Raw genomic sequence first — 21,315 nt, 5'->3', positions numbered from 1 at the left:
TACACTTTTTTACTCCTCTTGAGCTGACAAATCTGTGGTAGAGAGATAAGCATGGATCTGTGAAACACCCTGTATATATATATATATATTGGATATATGTATATCATTATTTGAATAATTGTCGGTCAAAGACACCAAACGTTGTATATGTCAACATTTTTTTTCGCTTGCAGTCAATTATATTCATACATTTTGCAATTAAATTTCTTTGTACGTTGCTGTGATGTTTCCTTACTCTATCACTCTTGCTCTCTTATGCTCTCACTTTTAAGTTTCTATAAAATATGCAAATCCAATATGTATGCATATAGTGTGTTGATAGTTTGTGCTTAGACCTATAACAACTAACTAACCGATTATAAGACAAACCGTTATTGGCGCATGAAAATTTATCCATAACAAAAACTGATATAATCCATGTGCTTGTGCATCATTCAATGCTTCAATTACTGTGTTCATGTTATCTATTATGCATCCCGTACATGGTTTTGTCAATCGCGTTGATTTCATGCCGGTAGAGACATCCATATAACGATTATAAAAATGTTATTGCATCGAATAAATGAAATAATCCACACCTGTTTATGGTGGTATTAACACCAATTTAAAGCTATCCCACGATCGTTCTTATACAGGGTGTATCATGATAACAATGATTGTCATTTAATCTCTCGGCTTTGAATTATCTAAGCTGGTAGTAAAGCTTAGAAATCAGACCTCTTGCAACTATTTCCAACCTGCAAAAGTCATTTTTTGGACTGTATGGCAACGGACTCAATAATTTGGACAAAAAATCGTGATGTTGGTACGATATTTAAATTTTTTGGTCCGAATTTAGTTATATCCAAAATTTTAATGTGGCATAGTCACCCTGAACTTTTTACTATTTTGCATCTGAAGAATCTGTGCCTCACCCTGAAGCATACCTAGTGTATTCCAAATATCTGTATGCACAGTGCGAGGTTTCATCTCATCTTTCAATTTAAAAAAAGGCAGGTAGATGTTTGATATCAGACCAACGATGAAGTCCATTCAACATTTTCTCTTTGATCTCTTTACAAATCCTTCTTCCTATTTCTACTTCTCATTTTCCTTTAATATTGACACGATGTTCACTTAAACATAAATTTGTATCGTTGCTTAAGTTAGGCATGCCAGATTTTTTCATTGGACCGGGCGAAATCGGACATTTTTGACTGAAGCCTCGAATAAAAGTCTTCATATATTTCCATTTTGGTCATTCTGAAATGTTCTGAAACACAAAAAATCGACCCACCATAGAAAAGATGAAATCAATCGAAATGAAATTTGAATAAATTCGTTTTTTCGGTCATTCGTGGAAAATTCGGGTGATAACATGATTTATCTGAATGACCTGGCAGACTTATTTCGAATGGTTGGTTGAGAGTTGATTTGAACTTTTCAGCGGAGTTATTTTGATATCACTTGAAAAATTTCGAAAATGTTTCACTGTTGTATGGGATAAGCAGACCACAAGATTTCATTGCAAGCATAGACAGCATGTATATACTATTAGAGTGTGTATGTGTTTCTCCGGGTTCGTTTCAAAACTATGTATGTCCTTCGGTATCGAATGCACACTGGATTGAAACACACCGAGGGTACAGGCAAATGTTTCTATCTATAAATAGCTCAAAATTTTACTCCAACTTTTTGAAAATCTCTGTACAGCTAGTGCAATATTAGACAGGTAGAAGTTCAAGCCCAGCTACCTCGCTAATTTCCATAATAATGTTGGCGTATGTGTGTACACTGTACACATGAAAATTGAAAGTCGAACACAGCAATAACAATTTTAGTGGAATCGTTTTAGTATCAACAATTGTTATGGTACTGATGTAAGTCTGTTGTGCAGGTTGTTTTAAACACAAAACTATGATAAAACCAAAAATCATCTGTTATTTCAGATAATTCATCACACCGCGTGAATAATTCAAGCGAACAATGATAGAAACGAAAATCATGTTGGCTTTAATTTAATAACATAAAACCATAGTGCATGTTATGTGATCGATGATTCAAGTTCTGACTTCAATCATCAATTCGATTATATTTATTGAAAGGAGAAAAAGGAAATATTTATATTTTATATCGATCTATTATCACTACTGTACTATTTAACCGAAACTGTTCAAAACTCAACAACTAACGACTGTATCGTTGCATTCTCGCGTCATGTTTCGAGTACGAAATTTTGCACAACTAACTATACAGTATATTCAAGGCCTCATTTTACGCATGAATCTCTTTCAATTGAAAGCGTTCAGAAATGAGTACGCATTAAATCTCGGCCAAATCGTCGATGAAGTCATGTGCTTTTCAAAATGCGAATTATTGAGAAAACAATTAATTTGTTCATATTTATTATTGTACTGTTTCATCTCTCTATGATTGCTCTTAAATGCATGCATACTTGTTTTGTTCAAACAACTGAATCGCAATTACTAGCTTTAAAAATTGCGCATGCTTTTGTTTATTGAATTTTTTTTAGCATTTTAAAACATTGCATTTTTTGAACATTGATTTAAAAAACAACAACAACTACATAATACTATAACCGCAATAATGATGTAATTAACCATAAATCAGCAATTCGATAATAGTGGGTATTTCTCATTAATATTGCGGTCACCAAAAAAAACGCGTAAAAATAAATAAATGATCTAAATTTAATTATGTATTTTCAAAATGTACTGAACACCACCACTACGAAGAAATTAATTTCAGTTTTTGTTCAACACTTCTGGTAGCGGCCGCATTTTCAATTATAAAAAAAATTAAAACTAAATATATGGAAAGAGAAAAATCAATGTCATCGAAACGGTTTATTACAGACTCATCTATATATGCTGATTGATGAGGAAGTATGAAGAAAAATTCACTTTGTTGCCTTTTCTTCCTTACTCCTTTTCCCCTATACTTAAATCGGAGAAAAATCTCTTCGAATTAAGTTTGATGTCAATTTTTGTGGCTATTTTTACGTCATTTAAACTTGGTCACCATGTGTTCGTCCCTCTTTTATCATTCTTTCAGTTTTGCTTTAAGGAAAAAACTGTCTACACTGCAAGGAAATGTTAAAACTAGAGAGAGAGAGAGAGCATTTTGTTCGTATGCTGATTGATAGACGATGATGAGGTCATCATTCATGCAATACGATACATATAAATTGCGTCGGCAGCCGGCTATGAGTGATGGACATGATGAACGGCGTGCCTGTATGAAGTATAACGTCTATATGCTAAGAGCGTATCATGGATTTTTACTTATTCGAAGAAAGGAAAAGCAAAACAAACAACAAAATAGAACAAAACCACAAAGTTAAAAAGATTTAACTTTTGATTATTATTTTTTTTTCTCAGTCAGTGGATATTTAATAAAAACGTTCTTCGCGGAAACACAGTTTGCCGACAAAAAGAACAACCATGACATTTTTTGCGAAACACTCTTCGTTTCCATTTCAAACACGTCTTTGTTGCGGACTAAGCATTCACATGTATAGTTAGAAGGCGTTTGTGTTCATTTTGTTTGTTTTTCGCTCTTGCTTTATTCCGAACGATCTCTTTGATATCGCATGCAGTTGTCCAGCTCAGCACTTATGATCTTGGTGGAATTTAATGATTGTGTTAGTGTGCGCGATGTAATGTTTGAATTGCCTCTTAAACTCGGCCATATTTTTCATGTTGTTTGTTCATTCGAACGAATGTTTATTCTTCACATTGCAATCACCACACATCTATTGACCATATTTAACACAATTACGTTGCACGTTGCAATTCAACGTACACATTTTCATGCAATCTCCTGAATTTGGTAGCTAAGTTTTAAGTAAACGTCAAATCCATCAAATCGTTAAACCAAAATCGAAATCCCATACACAACCAAAACTTGAAACTACTTGAATTGTCGAGTATTTGGAGGAAAAACGGCGTTTAAGTTTGTTTTTTTTTTGTTCGTTTATTGTTCAAATTTAAATGATGCGGTGTTGGTTTATCCTAAAACAGTATGCTATTCGATTGGTGTATTTCGAGCGCTGCTTGAATATGTTTGTTTAAAAGAACTTCAATTCGGTGTTACAGAATTTTTCGAGTGACGATAAATAAAAGGAACTCAACCAAACACCATAGTGGTCCACTATTTGCTTGACATCATTTCGGTTGTTTTAAATTTTGATTATGTGGTGTTTTGTTGAATCATTTCATTTATTATGACTCTTTATTAAGATTCGCACTACGTCCATGCTGCAACCGAATTCAAGCCAATACAAGTAAGAGAAATATCAATTCTATGCATTTTTTGAAATTTTCTACCTAATATCGTTCATACAGCGTTGATATGAACGGCAAGCGAATAGGAAGAAAAGAAGCATCAAAGAAATAGGAAGGGAGAGTAAGAGAAGGTTTGTAGCCACTTCTTCACGAATTTACGAATTTTATCACTTTTTTTCCTCTTCTTTTGGCTCTAAGAAATTGAGCACGCTTGTAAACTAATATTGAAGTCAAGATATATTTAGTTTACGATATGCACTTCATGTCCAAATGGCTGCAATACTTTCTGGGCTGCTTGTGTTGAAAGAGCGAGAGAATTATTTGTTGTTGCATTAAATTATACTGTGAAATGTACAGCATTGACCATTTTTGGGTTCGAAAAAACAAAAGAATAAACATAAACTTCCAAACATTTTTGACGATATTGGGGCACTATTCTTTTTATGTGATTCTGTAAAAAATGTGTGCGCTTTTCTTCTTCTTCAAACTTAACAGACGTTGGTTTAGCAACGTTTTTTTTTTTTGGAACTCCTTCCGTCAATCGAGTCGTTTGTCAATTATTACTATTATATGCTGAAACGGTACAACGATAGCGTAGTGTGCATTACCGTAACGAAATATATGCAGGCGCATAAAAAAGAGTTCAGGATATTAGGTGATATGCGCGAGTCCGCCAAAACCACTACGTTTATTGCCCACATAAAAAATACATAAATGTTATGTCGTTCAAATTGCCTGTTGCATTGTCAATTTTTTTTTTTTTGTCGTTTCTTTCGCCAACTTATTTCAAATTATCACATATTTTATCTAAAAGTCTGCATAAGCAATCATATATGATAGTAAATTGCTCTATGAAAATAGTGCCATCGTACACAATGTCACCGAACTAGTCACCGAACTAGCTGATAAATAAAATGCAGGGTCATTTTCATTGTTTTAATATAGAAAAATAGTCGTTGCACGTCTACCAATTTTATATGATACACAAAGTAACATGTGCGATAAAAAAAAATTGGTATCGTTCGGTATGTGAAGGAACTTTATGTTGTACAGAAGGTCTATGAACGTATAATGACAGCAAAGTCAAAACAAGAACAGAATAATCATAAAAATTTTATGAAAAACTTCCATTGTTTTAGATTTTACAGTAAAAACAAATGTGCTAAACTTAAGTGTGCATCCCGTGCTGAACAAATATTGAAATATTTAGAAAGGTGCGCGACTACAAAAATGCCAAAGCATTGCATTTTCGTTAGCTGCTGTCAGGTACACATGACAATTATTCGAAGTATACCACTTTTATGTGACCAAATAGTTTTACAAATTGAAATGAATTGTCTAACATTTCAAATCGGTGGCGCTTCTTTCGAATTGATAAAAAATGCAATCTTGAATCTAATAACAGTAACAGCAACATTTGCTGTAATTGTACAAGCTTTTGAATCTATCAATAGTAATTTGACTTTGGCAGGAAAATACCGAAATTCAATTGCATTTGCTTTTTGCTCTAATATAAAATTGAAAACAGAAATGTAAACACATAAAGCGTGCTAAACGTGAGCCATACCGAAAAACCGTATATATCGTTGATATTAGTCATTTTGGGCGCAGTTAAATCGCAATGTATATAAAAAGAAAAATACGAGGTATTTTTTCGCCGCAACGAGTCATATCCAGTAACATACGTCATCTTATTTTCGTTTTTCACTATAACTTTGTTTTGGTTTGTTGAAGTCATCGTGTTTCGTGCTTATGTTTCATTTCGATTTAGTGAGCCTTTTTTATACTGTATTCAAATTCCGTTTTTATTACTTTTCCACTTTTATCCAAAAATAACAAGAAAAAATCGTTATTTTTATTTTATTCTTATTTTGTGTATTCTTTGACAAAAGTCGTACCGTTTAAGACTTTTTCTTTCATTTGTTACGTGATTTAATGGCTTGATTATAAAATGACTTTGAATATTAACGAAAATGAATTGATTGTTATTGATTGATGTAAAACAGAACGGATCAAAATGAAAACACATCTTTTTACATTTTTACATTAAGGAAAACGAAAACGAAAAATTCCAGTATCTTTTCAATATTTTATTCGGTTTCACTGACATTTCGGAGCGAGAAATTGCGTCAAAGATAGTAAAATATTCAAAAATAAATAAAGAGTGTGGACAATAGCTGCTTTGCGTGTATACATTCACTAAATATTACAAAATGAATGGGCGCAAAATATATCTCTGTATCCGTGTCCTCATGACAGCGATTTCTAGTTCCACAAAAATAAATGTTATTATTTCATAATAAATTTCATATGTTATCATAATTTCAAGAGTTCGAGCACAAAGCGCCATGGAATAATAATTGCATCTAAAAAAAGATTCCTTTTTTTTTCTGGCATACAAATAAAAATACAAATATTAATAATTGAACATAAAATGTATCAAGTTAACGAATAAAGAATTCCCTTCAAACAGAGCACAAATAAAATGAACACACGAGTTTGGCATCGTGTGATATCATTACTGTAAATAAACTATCAATTCACTAGAGAAAACTGTAGATAGGGCAACACCCAATAATTACACCAATGAACATTTACACAAAAGGGACAAATTCTTCATGAATGTGTGTGTGTGTGTGTGATGATTCCATTTCTATTGTATAATTCGCATATATCAATTGTTTGTTAAAACCATAAATAAATATTGTTGTATTACAATGTACATTCGATACTGGTAAATGGTTTTATCTTCTATAATCTTGTTTTTGAACGGGAATAAAGTAAACTACGAAATATAAAGAAGAAACACTCTCGACTCACTCTCTCTCTCTCTCTATTTATGCTCATAAATAATTCGCATGGTGCAGCTGTAGTGTTTAAAATCAAAAATTTGGTCTAAAAATGTATAAGAGTTAATCGCGAAACTGTTTTGCCTCTCTCAGAATCTTGCATTATGAAGCAACACGAAAATCGCGTCTACACGATTCATGAAAATAAGCAGGAATAATAAATAAACCACTCTGAATAACAACTTTTACTACAGACAAATAGATTTTGTAAAATGAATTATGATCCTGGAAGGCATAAACATTCACAAAATGCCAAGCCATACCATGCCACACCACGCAAAGATCTATGGCTGAAAAAAGACAAGAAGACACCGTGAAATAATTTTGAATTGCTGTTGGTGAACAAACAAAAAAAAAAAACAGAGTAATAACAAAAGAAGAATAGACTAGTTTTTAGCATCCGTAGTTATAAAGTTGCACAGTCAAGTGGCAAGAGATGTATCGATAGGCATTTGACGGTTTCCTGTTATAGTCTGATATAAAATTGGCGAATGAAATCAGTACCATAACAAAAATTAAGCGATCAAATATAAAAAATACAACGGATTTTTGTTACCATTGTAGAAAATGACATCGAATAATCTTCTTCGTTTTTTTTATATATTTTTTACATCAGTTCGTATACATATCTAGATAATAGAGAGAAATTAACAGTGAGAGCTACTAGCCACTGTGCATCGACAGATTCAAGTAGAAAATGCACTTTTTTTAAACGAAGATTCAACCAGAAATCGACTGAGATCTTCTATTTTTGCCGAAATCCTGCTCTCAACGTCAATTAACCATTGATTTTCATTTTCTTTGATTTGATAATTTATTTTGATTGTTGTTGGGTTTTTACCAATACTTTTGACATCTGTTTCTCTCTTTTCCATTCCATTTTCTCTCCATCTATATTTTTTTTCTCTGGATGCATGCGACCAATTATACGATCATATATGGTATGTGTATGAATTCAATATTGATGCAAAATTACATAATAGCGCTTAGTAGTTTGCTGTGTCTCTTTCTCTCTCGTATACAGTGCAAACTTGTATGCAATTCACAATTAACGATTTCAGTCGATATGAAAGAATAATAAAATGCATTGACAAGTTTATGGTGGTAGCTTCGAAATCAAGGGAAAAAATTGGAACACACAAAGCGATCTACTTTGTATTGTGTATTGGTTTTTCGCACATTCAGCATGCCCATATAGTTAGAACATATTTTTCAATGTCAAAACTAAAATAGGAAATTTTTTCGAGCTAATGTATGCTGCGTTGAATAAAATTTCAAACAAAAAATAATATTTACTAACGAAAAATAATAAATATGATTTTTTTTAGCGAAAGTACTTTCGTTATGGATGTTGATGCATTTGTGATTAATATTTCTGGTATGCCAGAACCGCATATTTTCGGCATTGCAATTTCATTTTTTGCATGGTTTTAAGTCAGCCTCTACAATTTCGGAAGATTCATATTCTGGGCACAAGGTGAAGCGCGTCGGTCAGATGCTCTCACTGAAAGAGGGAGAGAGAGAGAGAGAGAGAGAGAACGAGCGAGGGTTGCTAAAAGCATAACTAATTTCATCTTTCTCTCGTCGAACAACAGTGCCGCTTCATCATTGGGACAAGCGTGGTAGTGCCGCCCCAGGCGCCCGTCCGATAATTGACGTCTTTTTAAATTTTCGTCTCCCCTCGCTCGTCAACTTATTTCGTAAATCGTGTGTTTGAATATTAAATATTGAATATTGTTGTTGGTTCAAAATGGCCAGAATTTCTTTTGAAATAAGTTCAATGGAACAAGAAGGAAACAAATTTTCGTATTCTTTCAGATCTGGTTTAAAATTATTTTTCACTTTTATTGCTGTAAATTGGGGAAGAGTGGCCAATTTTCTATATATGTATTTTTCAAATTATGTTTTTTTTTCTCATTCACAAATTCATTGGATCATCATTTTAATTTTGAAAACTGAAAGCAATTCATGTATTGGTTCTCTAAAAACAAATAATTATCTTTTGTGTATTTCCAATTTTTATTAAGACGAGATGTGCATTTGTGCATAAGGTGCCCGAATAAAGTCTGTCCAGGGCCCTGAAAGGCTTGAAATGGCAGTGTCACACAATTTCATTTATCACAGCCTCAATTTTGGTTCTTCTATATGTATTTTTTTTTTCAATTCGTGTGAATATTTCCATATTAATTTCATTGGTAGCATGATGACTCTCAAAATTGTTTGTGCTTTGACCAATGGCTTATAGTATTTTTTGCCTTTTTAATTTAAATGGCATATTTGGTTTATTGCTAATTTTTTTCCATTTGACAGGGTGCAAGGGTAGATTAAATCCTATTAATTTGACATACATTTCTCAAAAAAAAATAAAATGTTTTTGGATACATTCACCAAATCCATTCGATATTCAATGGTTGGAGAAGAAAACTATATTGATTGGTCTAATTTGATAGTCTTGTTTACAATTTAATATCCAATTCGCATCCAGCTGATCATAATTGTCTCAATAGTGTTATAAATATTTTAACGCCTTTTGTTACATTTCGTTCTTTTCATAAAATATAGAAAGTACATATTGCCAATAAAAATATCTTCAATACGTTAGACGTCAATAATGCAAACATCTTAACATAGATTTGAACTTCAAATAGACCACTTTTTGCACGCATTATTCCAAACACGCACACATATGTGATTCAAAGATCGTGAGTGTGTTGGCGTCGTTAGTTTTGCGATGACGACAGTATGCGCGTGATTCCTGTTTCATTTCAAAATATGGCTATAACACTATCAATGATAAATAACCTGAATTGAGCACGATAAATTGTCGATTTTTCCTCCAAACACGAATACATAAAACATTGAATCGATGAGCAATGCAACAGCGAAGCGGCAAACATATAAACATCTATTCTGAACCTTTTAACTGAACAATATGCCCGTGGTGTGTGCGTGCGTGCGTATATTGCATTCAGTTAGCGTTAAAGCTGTTTCCTTTTATCTCGCACACTTTTATTTTTGTATAAACTCAACAACGGTACATTCTTTTATTTTCTTTTATGACCAATTCTTCCTCGCTCTCTCTCTCTATCCCCCTCTCCCTTTAATAAACAGTAACATTATTTTTCTCAGCTGTATTAGTTTCACTTAGTTCCCAATTGCCATTTGCTTTGTGTTGTGTCGGAAACGGATTCATTTATTAGTTTCGCGCCGCTTGAGCTGAACGCATTGTCGTTGTACAGCTATGCTAGCAATCAGTTCCAACAAGATTGCCAATGCAATGTCAAATTATTATTATTGTTGAATTATATTCGGTCGCATTCTACACAGCAACGGGATGTGAAATGATTTGGATATGGATACGTCCATTGGCCAATGGTCTTTTAATCATCATATATTCATAAATAGCAATATAAAGCAACGAGATCTCTCATTTTTAGTGATGTCAATATGCTTATCGACCATCGGCCAATCACTCAAATCATCGAAAAAGAATGCATACAAATCTATTGTGCGATTATGTTCAAGTTTGTTGTCATTTAACATTTAACTCTCCGACATCACAACATTTTATACATACATGCAAACAATTGATTTCCTTTTCCGACTTTATTCGATAGATTTCCACAATAAGAACTCCCATTGGCCATCTGATCACTTTTCATGCTTTTCATATCTTAAAATGTATTTATGTCACATAGATATTTCATTCATGCACAATTCATTCAAATCATAAAATCTCTATTGAAATTATTTTTTATCTACTACTTTTGGAACAAAATTCCCTCCCTTTGAAAAGAAATTCACTGAAAGACAATCAGAATCGTTTATATTTGCTTGGCCGCATATCATTCACAGTTCGTATTCTAAGCAACCAAATAAGCAAGAATTCATTGATTTCTCCAATCTATTAAAGATTGAAGATTGGGAGAGAGGAGTTAATCTTATTTATATATTTTTTTCGAAGGAATCTAATAAAAACCGAAAATTCATTATATTTTGTAAAATTGAAGTTTTTGGAGACTATAGTAATATCCAATCTATTTCATTAATGAAAAAGTAGCTTATACCATCCAAAGTGATCTTTAATTTTTCTACATTTGATTACGTGTATTTCCGTTAAAGCAGATTATATGAATATCTCCGCTTTATTTCATAGTGAGTAATCAACTACTTGGAATTTTAACTTATATTGTTAATATATTCTTTTGTTGATGAAATAAAAATTTCAATGAAAAAATTAATCTCATAATTGCATCATTCACTATATCTAGTTGTCTGTATTTGTTGATCACCAGTAGCAATTCAATTTAGTTGAAATTCATTAAAAATGCATATTATAAAATATGCATAATAAATTAATAGAATGTAAATAGATGCGTTTACAATTTCCATTAATATAGATTTATTAATTTGTCTCATTTTAGGCAAACAAATTTATGGTCTAACTGTTGACACAGCTTTGTTTTTTTAATTAAAAATTGACGATTTTCTGGAGATTTACTTACATAACCCAATATCCCTTTGTTGATACGAATTTGTTTTCCCCAAATTTGAAAGTACACTACTTGTCTAATCGAGTTTGAATTTGGCTTTATCATGCCATGCATTTTCATTCATAGGAAAGTCCGTCTAAAAATGAATAAAATCTATTTAAAAAATCACCAAATGAATGTATAAATGCAATATGGTGATAAAATAAAAATATTCGACCCATATCTTATCGACATATTTATAAATAAATGGTTGAATGGTTTGAGCATCGTAACATTGCTGTTTATATTTTTCAATAATTACTTATAATTATTCAATATTTAAAAATAGTATCATAGATATCATTTATACAAATTAAAAATTAATTTAAATTACAAACAATACATCACTCACGTGAAAAATGTGATTGAACAAATATATATATGATGCAAATGAAAATTCATTGCATATAATGTAAATGAATTTGGTATTCGGATTTGTGATCAAATTTCACGATTTTTCATATCTCGATATCAATGATTATGTCCTATGTAATAAAAGTGGTCAAAAGTGAAAATATGTGCAGATAGCGATAACAACTGGATAATTGGCATTCTGTTTATTATGCTGCATAATTAGCATTCAACTCATCTCTATTGTAGTTGTCAAATATTATTAAATGGTTGAGTTTTTTTCTCAACAATTTCAATTAACATGCATAGTCGAATTCAGTGCTAACTGCGATTATTATTGGCCATAATATGGCATAATTAATTATTATTTGATGAATATCGACAAGGATTTGCATAAGCAAAATATAGTGGAATGTTAAAAGCTATTTGCTATAGACGATTCGTATGAAATTCAACTGAAATTCTATTGGATACGGGCACTCTAGTAACAATTCGTTTCCATTAAATCAAATATTGGAATGATTGCAGAAAGCTATAAATTATCGAAACGATTGTTGCAAATTTATGCAAATCATATTCATGAACATTGAAATGTGAAAAATTCTGTTTTGATATGAGATCGATCACCCTCTTTAGTTTCTTTAGGGACATCCAATAAAATGAACATTATTTGACATTACAGATTGAAATGTTTTTTTTTCTTTACTCAAAAAATGATTACCAAAATGGAATCCATGACCAATATTTTCTCTTTTCATGTACACAAAGAGGGGAACTCTTTAAAGTAATTGAATAAAAACATCCCTCAAAGCGATGTCGTCATAAAAGTTTATATCTGTTTGAAATTTATCTACATATGATTATGACTTCAATTCAAAAAAAGGTTATACATTTAGTTTTTTGCAGTATTGAATAAACATTTTATTTGGTGTTTGTGGTAAACTACACTTTTGTGGATTTGTATCGTGAATTAAACGTTAAAAATTTGTTACCTCTCTACGTATGCATGTGCACTCTCAATCAAATACTCGGCAATTCTGAGCATATAATGAGCAATATAATTTTTTTTATTACTTCCCTAATTGGATTTGATTTATCTAAACAGTTTTCCTGTTAATTATTCCCGATCCCATTATTCGCAGTGTTGGAAATCAATTTAATTGAATACCATTGTTGGAATGATTCATTCAAAAATGTCAAGCTCATTTCGCTGTTTGAGTTTAATTAAATAGCACACCAATTTGCCACAATCAACATTACCAATTATGTAATTCAATTTTGGTGATATTCATATTCTAAAGCATATAACTCTAACAAAACATTCAAATTTCCACGGTATATATTTTCTTTGCGAAAGATTTTCAAACCGGATTTTCCATGTACTGAACAGTTACTAAATCGAAATATGAATGAAAGTTCGCGTGTTCCACCTTTTGAATACATAATTTTCGTAGTTATATAATTAGTTTTATGGTATACGTCATTTTTTGTTTTGAACATTGCAAGCACAAAATAAAATTAAATCGAATGATGCTTAATTATCATTGAGAAAAGAATGTTAAAATAGTTTGGTATCAGTGGATTGTGTCACTGGTTATCGTTCCTTCAGGCAAAGTGTCGTTTGCGTTCAATACTAATAAGGGCTCTATAGTATACTTGATATGTTTCATTTTATATAAGTCCAATGTCAACTATATGTGAAAAGTTCTCACGGCTCGCATTTTCCCTTCATATATTTCAATCTTCTTCGTTTAATGTTTCTGTAGTGGGTTTTGTCAATTTTTCCCATTTGAGTGATTGTCCTGAGTGCGAACAATTACGACAAGGGAGCATATAGAATTGTAGAATTAATTCCGTTACTGTATCGTTGAAGAGATAACAAGAAAATAAAGAAAAAATAACTAAAGGGTTCAATGCAATTCCGAAAGTGAATGATTCAAATGATTTCATCTCTATTTCTGTATCTCTTTGTCTTTATGTTAGCATAATTGCCATATATTAATGCATTAAATGCGATCAATCACATCGAAGGACTTAGTCTGATTGCATACAAAATGGATAGTAAATCAATATGTAAGTGGCACTCTTCAATCATGTTATTTAAGTGTTTATATAGAATTTAATCAAATTATTCAGCATGTGCGCCATCAACTGTCAACTACGGCATACCAAAAATGTGCTAAGAAGTGAAACAGAAACTGCCAACGAGTTTCAGTTTACAAGTGCTTTCATGTTGTATTCGATTCTCTCTCTCTCTCTCTCTCTCTCTCTCTCTCTCTCTACACCATCTTTTAGCACATGAATACCGGAGTGCATCGATATTGAGCCGCACACGCATTTCATTCATTTCGTTCATAACTATATATTATAAACCATTGAAAATACCATATGAAAAACATAACGATTTGTTGATCGTGTTCGTCTGTGTAATGGTTTTCATCTATAAATTTGTTTGGTTTCTCCTTTTCTCTGTCTCTTTTTCCCGTTGAAAGTTTTAATGGTCGATTGGCAACAGCAACGGCAACAGTAATAGCATCTCACTGATTCTGACAGTGTTGAGATTTTTATTTCACTTATTTATTTATTTACTTTTTTTTCTTAGGTTTTCCCTTTTTATTTTGCCTTGTAGTGCATAAATGTACAAATGGGAATTTCATTGGGCGTTGACAAGCGTCTAAAACCAGAGGCAAAGCATACATTCCACATTGAAATCAAATTTTAAGCTGCATCGTGTATCGCTAGAAAAGTCGACCAAACACAATTGACGTAATGACAAGAATTACGGATTACTTATCGCTCAGGAACTCAAATGCAAATGACAGACGAAATCGAGAATAAAACAGTGTTGTTTTTGAGAAGAAAGAAGAAAAAAACACCAAGAGAAGAATAATGTTTTTGCGTTATGTCATCGACAAATAAATGATTGTGGTCTATAATTCATTAGTGCACTGTGCACAGTTAAATGAGTTGGCGTGGAAAGATTAATGTCATACATCTAACCAAATTATTTATTCTAATTGAATTTTAAGTGTGAGTGGTGAACGAAACTGCCAAAATGCAATTATAACACATCGAAAATTCGGCAGACGCTAACACCAACTAAAACATGTTTTTAAAATTTGAAAACAAACAACAACATTCGATATAAATCTATTTTCGAATGAGAAAATGTACCGTGGCTTTCTGTACATCTTTAGTACATTTAGTGAATGAAAGCATTTTTTTTATTCTTTAGTATTTTATGAAGTGTTCGATTTTCACTTTTCAAAAGTAACATTTAGTGCATTTCTATAATGTTTGAATCTTTCAATTTTTACAATCTAACTTAATAACAAATTTTTTTTTGTACGGAAACAATACAACAGAAAAAGAGTGGCCAAGAAAGATGTACGAATTGAAAAAGAGATGGGATGCAGTGTATGTACATTGTACAAGTTGTACAGTGCCTGCAAGCACTACCATGCAATGGCAGACCACAAAGTATTTGCGCTGTCATATAAGTGTTCAAGGATATGTAGTCACATAAAAACGTCGACAATCTATGAATTTAATCCAATCAAAGTTCGCACAAATGCAACTTCAGTTTGTTCATTCACTTTCGCTACCTATTGTATATAGAAAATATTTGGAGCATCGTCTAGATTCCATTTTATTGCTACTGGTTCAACTATTTTTGGATGATGTTGCTACTTCTCTATTAAATGGCAGTGTCGTTTTGTCTTTGGTTATTGAATTTTAAACCAAATGATTTCGAACCACAACAGCATTTACGTGACTTTTTACGAAGACTCGATTTGTAAGACGATGTTAGATGTGTTCCGAATGTTACAAGTTAAAAATCTTGAAGCTTAAAAAAATAATTTGCCAAAAAACGATTCGTTGACAAAAATGTACTGCATGTTTTTGCCAGAGGGTGAGAGAAATAACGCGATCGACAGAAAAAACAGAGATTCTGAGTATTTTGTAATAATCAGTTCGAAAATTAAAAATGCAATCATGAGAATTATTTTTTTTTTGCTGTAAGAGAAAAGAATGCTGTATAATGTAAAATAAAAAAACGTGGAAGAATTTGATTAAACGTAAATTGAACTGAATTTCATATGTTGAAAATACTGAGAAAACCCAAACATGAAATTGAATACGATTTTGCTTGGTTATAAACATAGCGAATAAAGCATAGCAATCACTTATTCACCATAAACAATTCAATGAAATCAGTGAAATTTATGAGCGACAATTACCAAGAAAATAGGGAGGGCGAAGACGAGCAAAAAGAGTATGTGTTGTTGATTGAAGCGGTACGCTTGCAAAGCTATGGTTGAACTATATTTGTTTATTGGATTATCGGATGTTTATACATTGAATAAACATTCAAATCCAAAATGATTTTAATGCATTTACGTTTATCGCCTCATTCTGGTAGTCTCGTAGGTAGTTATTGTGAATGCGTTGAATTGTGTTTGTTTAACGATTTTACATTTTCTTATCGGCCACAAAAGATGTGCTGACCAAAATATAATACTTATTTACGTATATAGCATATGAAACCATTATCGATCAATAAACACCCATAAAAATGACGATCGATTTTCAATTCGTTGTCAAATAAAAAGCGATCCCTTTCTGAAACGCCGTTTCAGATGCATTTTCATCACTTCAAGTACATTTTTGTTTAACGAAATGGATATGAGATTCAGTTTTGTTAAACAACGATATCGATAACCGTAAAAAAATACGACATTTTGGAAAATTATCAGTTCGATGTGTTTACCCACGTTTTTGTTTACATTTTGATAACCATCGTTTAGAATCTCTTCCGTTTGTTGGTTTCTCTATCTCTGTCGATTTCACTTTCTCGTGCAGTCGTACACGAAATTACCAATAAAATGCACTAACGAACGAATAAGAAAAATTTCAAGCATTTTTGGGCTTAGTATTTTCTCTCTCTATTTTTAAATAAAAAGAAGAAGAAGAAGAAGAAGTGGAAGAGAATAAAAAGAAAGTATTTTCTCAGCCAGTACGTGCCATTTTATGTTCTATTAATGTCGTTCCACTAGCTTCATTTACACCGATTCACTTGAATGCATCAGATGCAAGACAGCTATAACTATTTTGACGTTTATACGGTTTCAACACATTCGTGCGTACATATGACTATTCTGTATGCAATCATTCTCACATAACTATTGCAAAGACATGTTGACAATATGAAAACCAACTAAGCATATAATGCACCAATCACCAAGTTGGCCATCTCTATTCTATCAGTGAATGTAACCGAAAAACAACTGGATAATTATTTTTATCCATATAGCTGTAATGAAAATCATAAATGTCAATCCTTTGCTCGTCTCTAATGCGAGACCTTATATCAGATCATATTACAATAAACAAACTGATGGAAAAATGACTATGAGTTTCAAGTTTGTGAAAACAATTCAATTTGTGGCTTTTGATTATAGTTAACGTGCATGCTAGGGGAAATAATACGTTTTCTTATCATGAGATGTATGTTTATTTTCAGAAATTTCACTCTAAATAGAATATCTCTAAATATTCAGTATTGGGTTAGAATAAAAATTCGATTTATATTTTGAAGCTATGTAAAATTCGTTCAAATTTGTATTGAGTTATTCCGCTTTTATAGATTCAAATCGAGTTTTTACTTTAGCCCATTCATATGTCACAGTTTTCAAAAGCGTGAGCATCCCCTTGCGTGCATACATGATAAACGATCAAAATTGATGAAAACAACGTTCGTTTTGTCTACGCTCTTCGGTGCGGTGAATCGATTTTTCTTTCTAAGTTTCATAGATTCGGTTTTCAAGTATAACATCACATGGTAGATATGGTCTGTTCACTTTCTATTTTATTTATTTCAACAAAAAAAATGCCATAGTATACAGAATGCAAGTACAAACACTTCAAGTGTTTAAAAAACAGTAAATTTGACAACGTTTGCAAAATGCCACAACGATTTATTACCGTCCGTCATTGAAAATAGTTTTGTTCCAAGAAACACTTTAACCGTCAGCGTCACTTTTCAAAAATGCATATGAATTTTTTTTATTTTTTTTACCTTGCTGGATTCGTGATAAAAACTAAGGAAGGAAAACAGAACACAGAGAGAACGAAAAAAAAAAGTAAAACAAATTTTGATCTTTTCAATATATTTATTTTTTTAGGCGTAAAATTAAGTCTTTTTTGCTTATCTCAGCATTGGGAATGTGAGCTTATTTAAATTTCCATGACCTATGATCTAATGCATATGTAAATAATGTACACGTGTAATACCCTCTAGGCTTAAATTTTAAAGGAAAATTGTTTTATCATCGGTCTTCGTTTGACCCACATATTATTCTCTACATAAATGTAAATTGACTTTTGTCTGTCATCGATTTCACTGTGTAAAATATGGTGAATGTGTTTGTCTATATTTGTGTGAAAAATGCACGCTCGTCCACCATCCATACTTTCATTCAATTTAGCGAATTGAAAAAAAAAATTCGATAAGAAAAGAAATGTACCGCGTTGCTTTACGTGTAGTTGTGCTTATATGTGTTTTGCAATTTAAATCTTCTTCATTTCGCAAAATATTTCTATCTTTCTCTCAATCCGAAAACGATTGATATGATTAAAACGAACCGAAAAAGTCGAAGACTTGTTGACATTTGTCCAATATTTCATGCAACGAATACGTTTTGTTATTCTTTAACAATCGACGATAAATTCATTTCTTTGGAAATTTTGTATGATTATTACCGCATTATTCGACCTGAAAAAAAAAAAATCAAAATAAAATCATCTTAAAATTGTTAATTTCAGAGTATTGCTCAGCGCTGCATATTAAAATATCTTGCTGAGAATGCGTCGTCTGTCGAATGCGAAGTTACGTAGCAGTTTTTACATCACAGCGAACAACAATACATTGCATTGTTCTCTATACAATCGTTTGAATGTTTTGAGTGACATAATCGTGAAGAGAACAATGCATTCATTCTTGTTTGCTGTGATGTATAAACTGCTACGTACATTCGCATGCGACGGACGACATATTCTCAGCAAGATATTTTAATATGCTGTGGATGGCAGCAGCGCTGAGCAATACTCTGGTTAATTTTGAAACAAAAAAAAATCACTTTGAGACCAATTTGAAGAAATCAATAAATGGATGGAAAAAATTAAATTACGAACAATGCTCAACAAAAATGTTAATGAACTAACTCTGATATTATATTGATCTAGATTTGTTCATGCTATCTCTTTCTGATTTTTAGTCTCTATTGACATTAAAACATATTAAGTCATATGGTAACATTTTCAATGTTTCTTTTTTGCTGTTTGTATATTTCATACCAAGCTTCGCTTTGAAAAAAAAAAATATACAGCGTTTGTCTCTATTGAACAGAATAAACATTCACTACGATATACATTTATATGAGTAAACGATTATTCCACTCGACGCTAACCAATGAACTAGAAGACAAAAGTGTAACATTTTATAAGTACCGATGTAGGAAAACGAGTAAAAGATGTCGGATATGTATTTAAAAAGCCATGGAATAACAAATTGGAAACGATGCTGGATAGAAGAGTGAAAAAAAAGAGCAAAAACAGTAAAAAATAGAAATATAAATAGTTCAACACTGAAAAATTACGATGAACGCAACCGTCGGGCTCAACCAATCAACAGCGCAAACATGTGGTAAGCGTATACATCGGCCAAACTATTGGCGTGGCAAATGGTAGAGAAGTTATATTATTATTTGCGGTATACTGATCATTTTGGTGGTTTAACTGCACATTAATGACATACAACACACCTTGATAAATTGGTGTATGATTGGGTCGTCGTTCATTATTTTGGTACCAAAACTGCGATGTATTGTTTGTACGCCGCACACACGTTGCTTTAGATGTTATTTTACCGAATTTTAATTTTATTGATTTATTTGTTTGCTTACGATTTAATCATTCGCAGTTGGCGAAACAACAGTTGACGGTATAATAATTTAGCAGATATGGCTTTTGTTTCAATTTGAAGCATAGAACATGAGGCAGCTAAACAAAGGTAAAATAACTAACACGCTAAAACATGGTTTTTTTTATTGATTTACTCGATTCTTTTCCAATCGTTTGTTTATTTTCGATCAATTCAAATCGGTTTTATACATTTTTAAATTCATTTTTCGATTCTGTCTGATGTGCACAGGCTTTGGCTTTATCGATGTTTGGATTAGATTTTTATGCATATGCTTTCACATGCATGTATACATGGTCTCACATTGCCGATATGGAGCACAGCTTAAGAGTGTTTAAATCTAGAGAGATTGCTTTAAAATTCGGATATGCCAGATAGAGAGAGAGAGAGAGAGCGAAATGTTTCCAAAATAACAACCGAAATTCAAAATTGGGATTTTCGTGCGGCAACATCGAATTGGTTGAATGCACATGGTTTCTTTAGGTGAAAAACGAAATACCGCACACAAAATGCAGCATTCGACGATAGGTGTTGAATTGAACGAAACTTTTGTGTGAAATGCATATGTGAAACGAAATGAGGAGAAAGGCCATATTGAGTGGAAGACGAACGACTAACTAAACATAAGAATACAACCCGAAAACCATTTCAGGCGCAAAAATGTTATCCGCCATACAATAACCAGTCAAATTGGTTTATTGTTTAAACAATGCATGCGTATAGATACACATTGCTGAATAGAGTGTTTGCAGAGAGGCAAATTATTATTATTTCGGACGATAAACTTTCTATACAACAAACAGTGGAATTGAAAGCATTCAAATTGCTAATGTTTTTCTTTCACCATGACACAAACACAAGAATAAAAATAAAAAATAGAAATAAAGTTCACACAGAAATTTGAGCGATGAACAATTTCGTTGTATGTTTCCTCTATTTGCATATACTCCTAGGGGATATCCATGCGAATTAGAATTAGCACATTAGCAAAAAAATAGGGACACTTACATGAAGAAAATAGCGAAAGTAGCAATAAATAGCAGAATTAGCACTGTACACGTATATACTTTAGTAAGAATTTATTCTTGAATTTATTGCAATAATTAATTAAAATAAAATTCACAAAACAAACGAATTGAATAGTGTTGAACTAAAATGTATCAAAATATGTAGTTAAATACGCTTTTTCCCATTTTTAAATAAAAATATATTCAATGGCACTTAACCAAGCACGTTCCATCTGTATTAACTACAATTTACGAATTGCAATCGGAAATGTAGATTTGATGACAGATTTCTTACTGAAAACGTATACG

At 31.9% G+C, this 21,315-nt stretch overlaps 1 protein-coding gene across 2 annotated transcripts in view; it reads right to left on the bottom strand.

Annotated features, from left to right (window-relative positions):
• LOC116339064 (DE-cadherin) overlaps positions 1 to 21,315 on the bottom strand; it is a 63,747-nt gene that overhangs the window by 17,891 nt on the left and 24,541 nt on the right. The window contains exon 4 of one of the 2 annotated variants that reach the window (XM_031764697.1): positions 18,180 to 18,793. The exons of the other annotated variant lie outside the window; for it this stretch is intronic. The gene's annotated coding sequence lies outside the window, so the exon portion shown is untranslated. Of the gene's footprint in view, positions 1 to 18,179; positions 18,794 to 21,315 lie in introns of those variants that run through there. 2 annotated transcript variants of the gene reach the window in all.

The sequence above is a fragment of the Contarinia nasturtii genome, unplaced genomic scaffold (genome assembly GCF_009176525.2).
Source record: "Contarinia nasturtii isolate CC-2019 unplaced genomic scaffold, AAFC_CNas_1.1 Cnas_scaffold_493, whole genome shotgun sequence".
Taxonomy (NCBI): domain Eukaryota; kingdom Metazoa; phylum Arthropoda; class Insecta; order Diptera; family Cecidomyiidae; genus Contarinia; species Contarinia nasturtii.
Note: the sequence above shows the minus strand (reverse complement) of the source record. Positions and strands in the feature narration are given on the sequence as shown.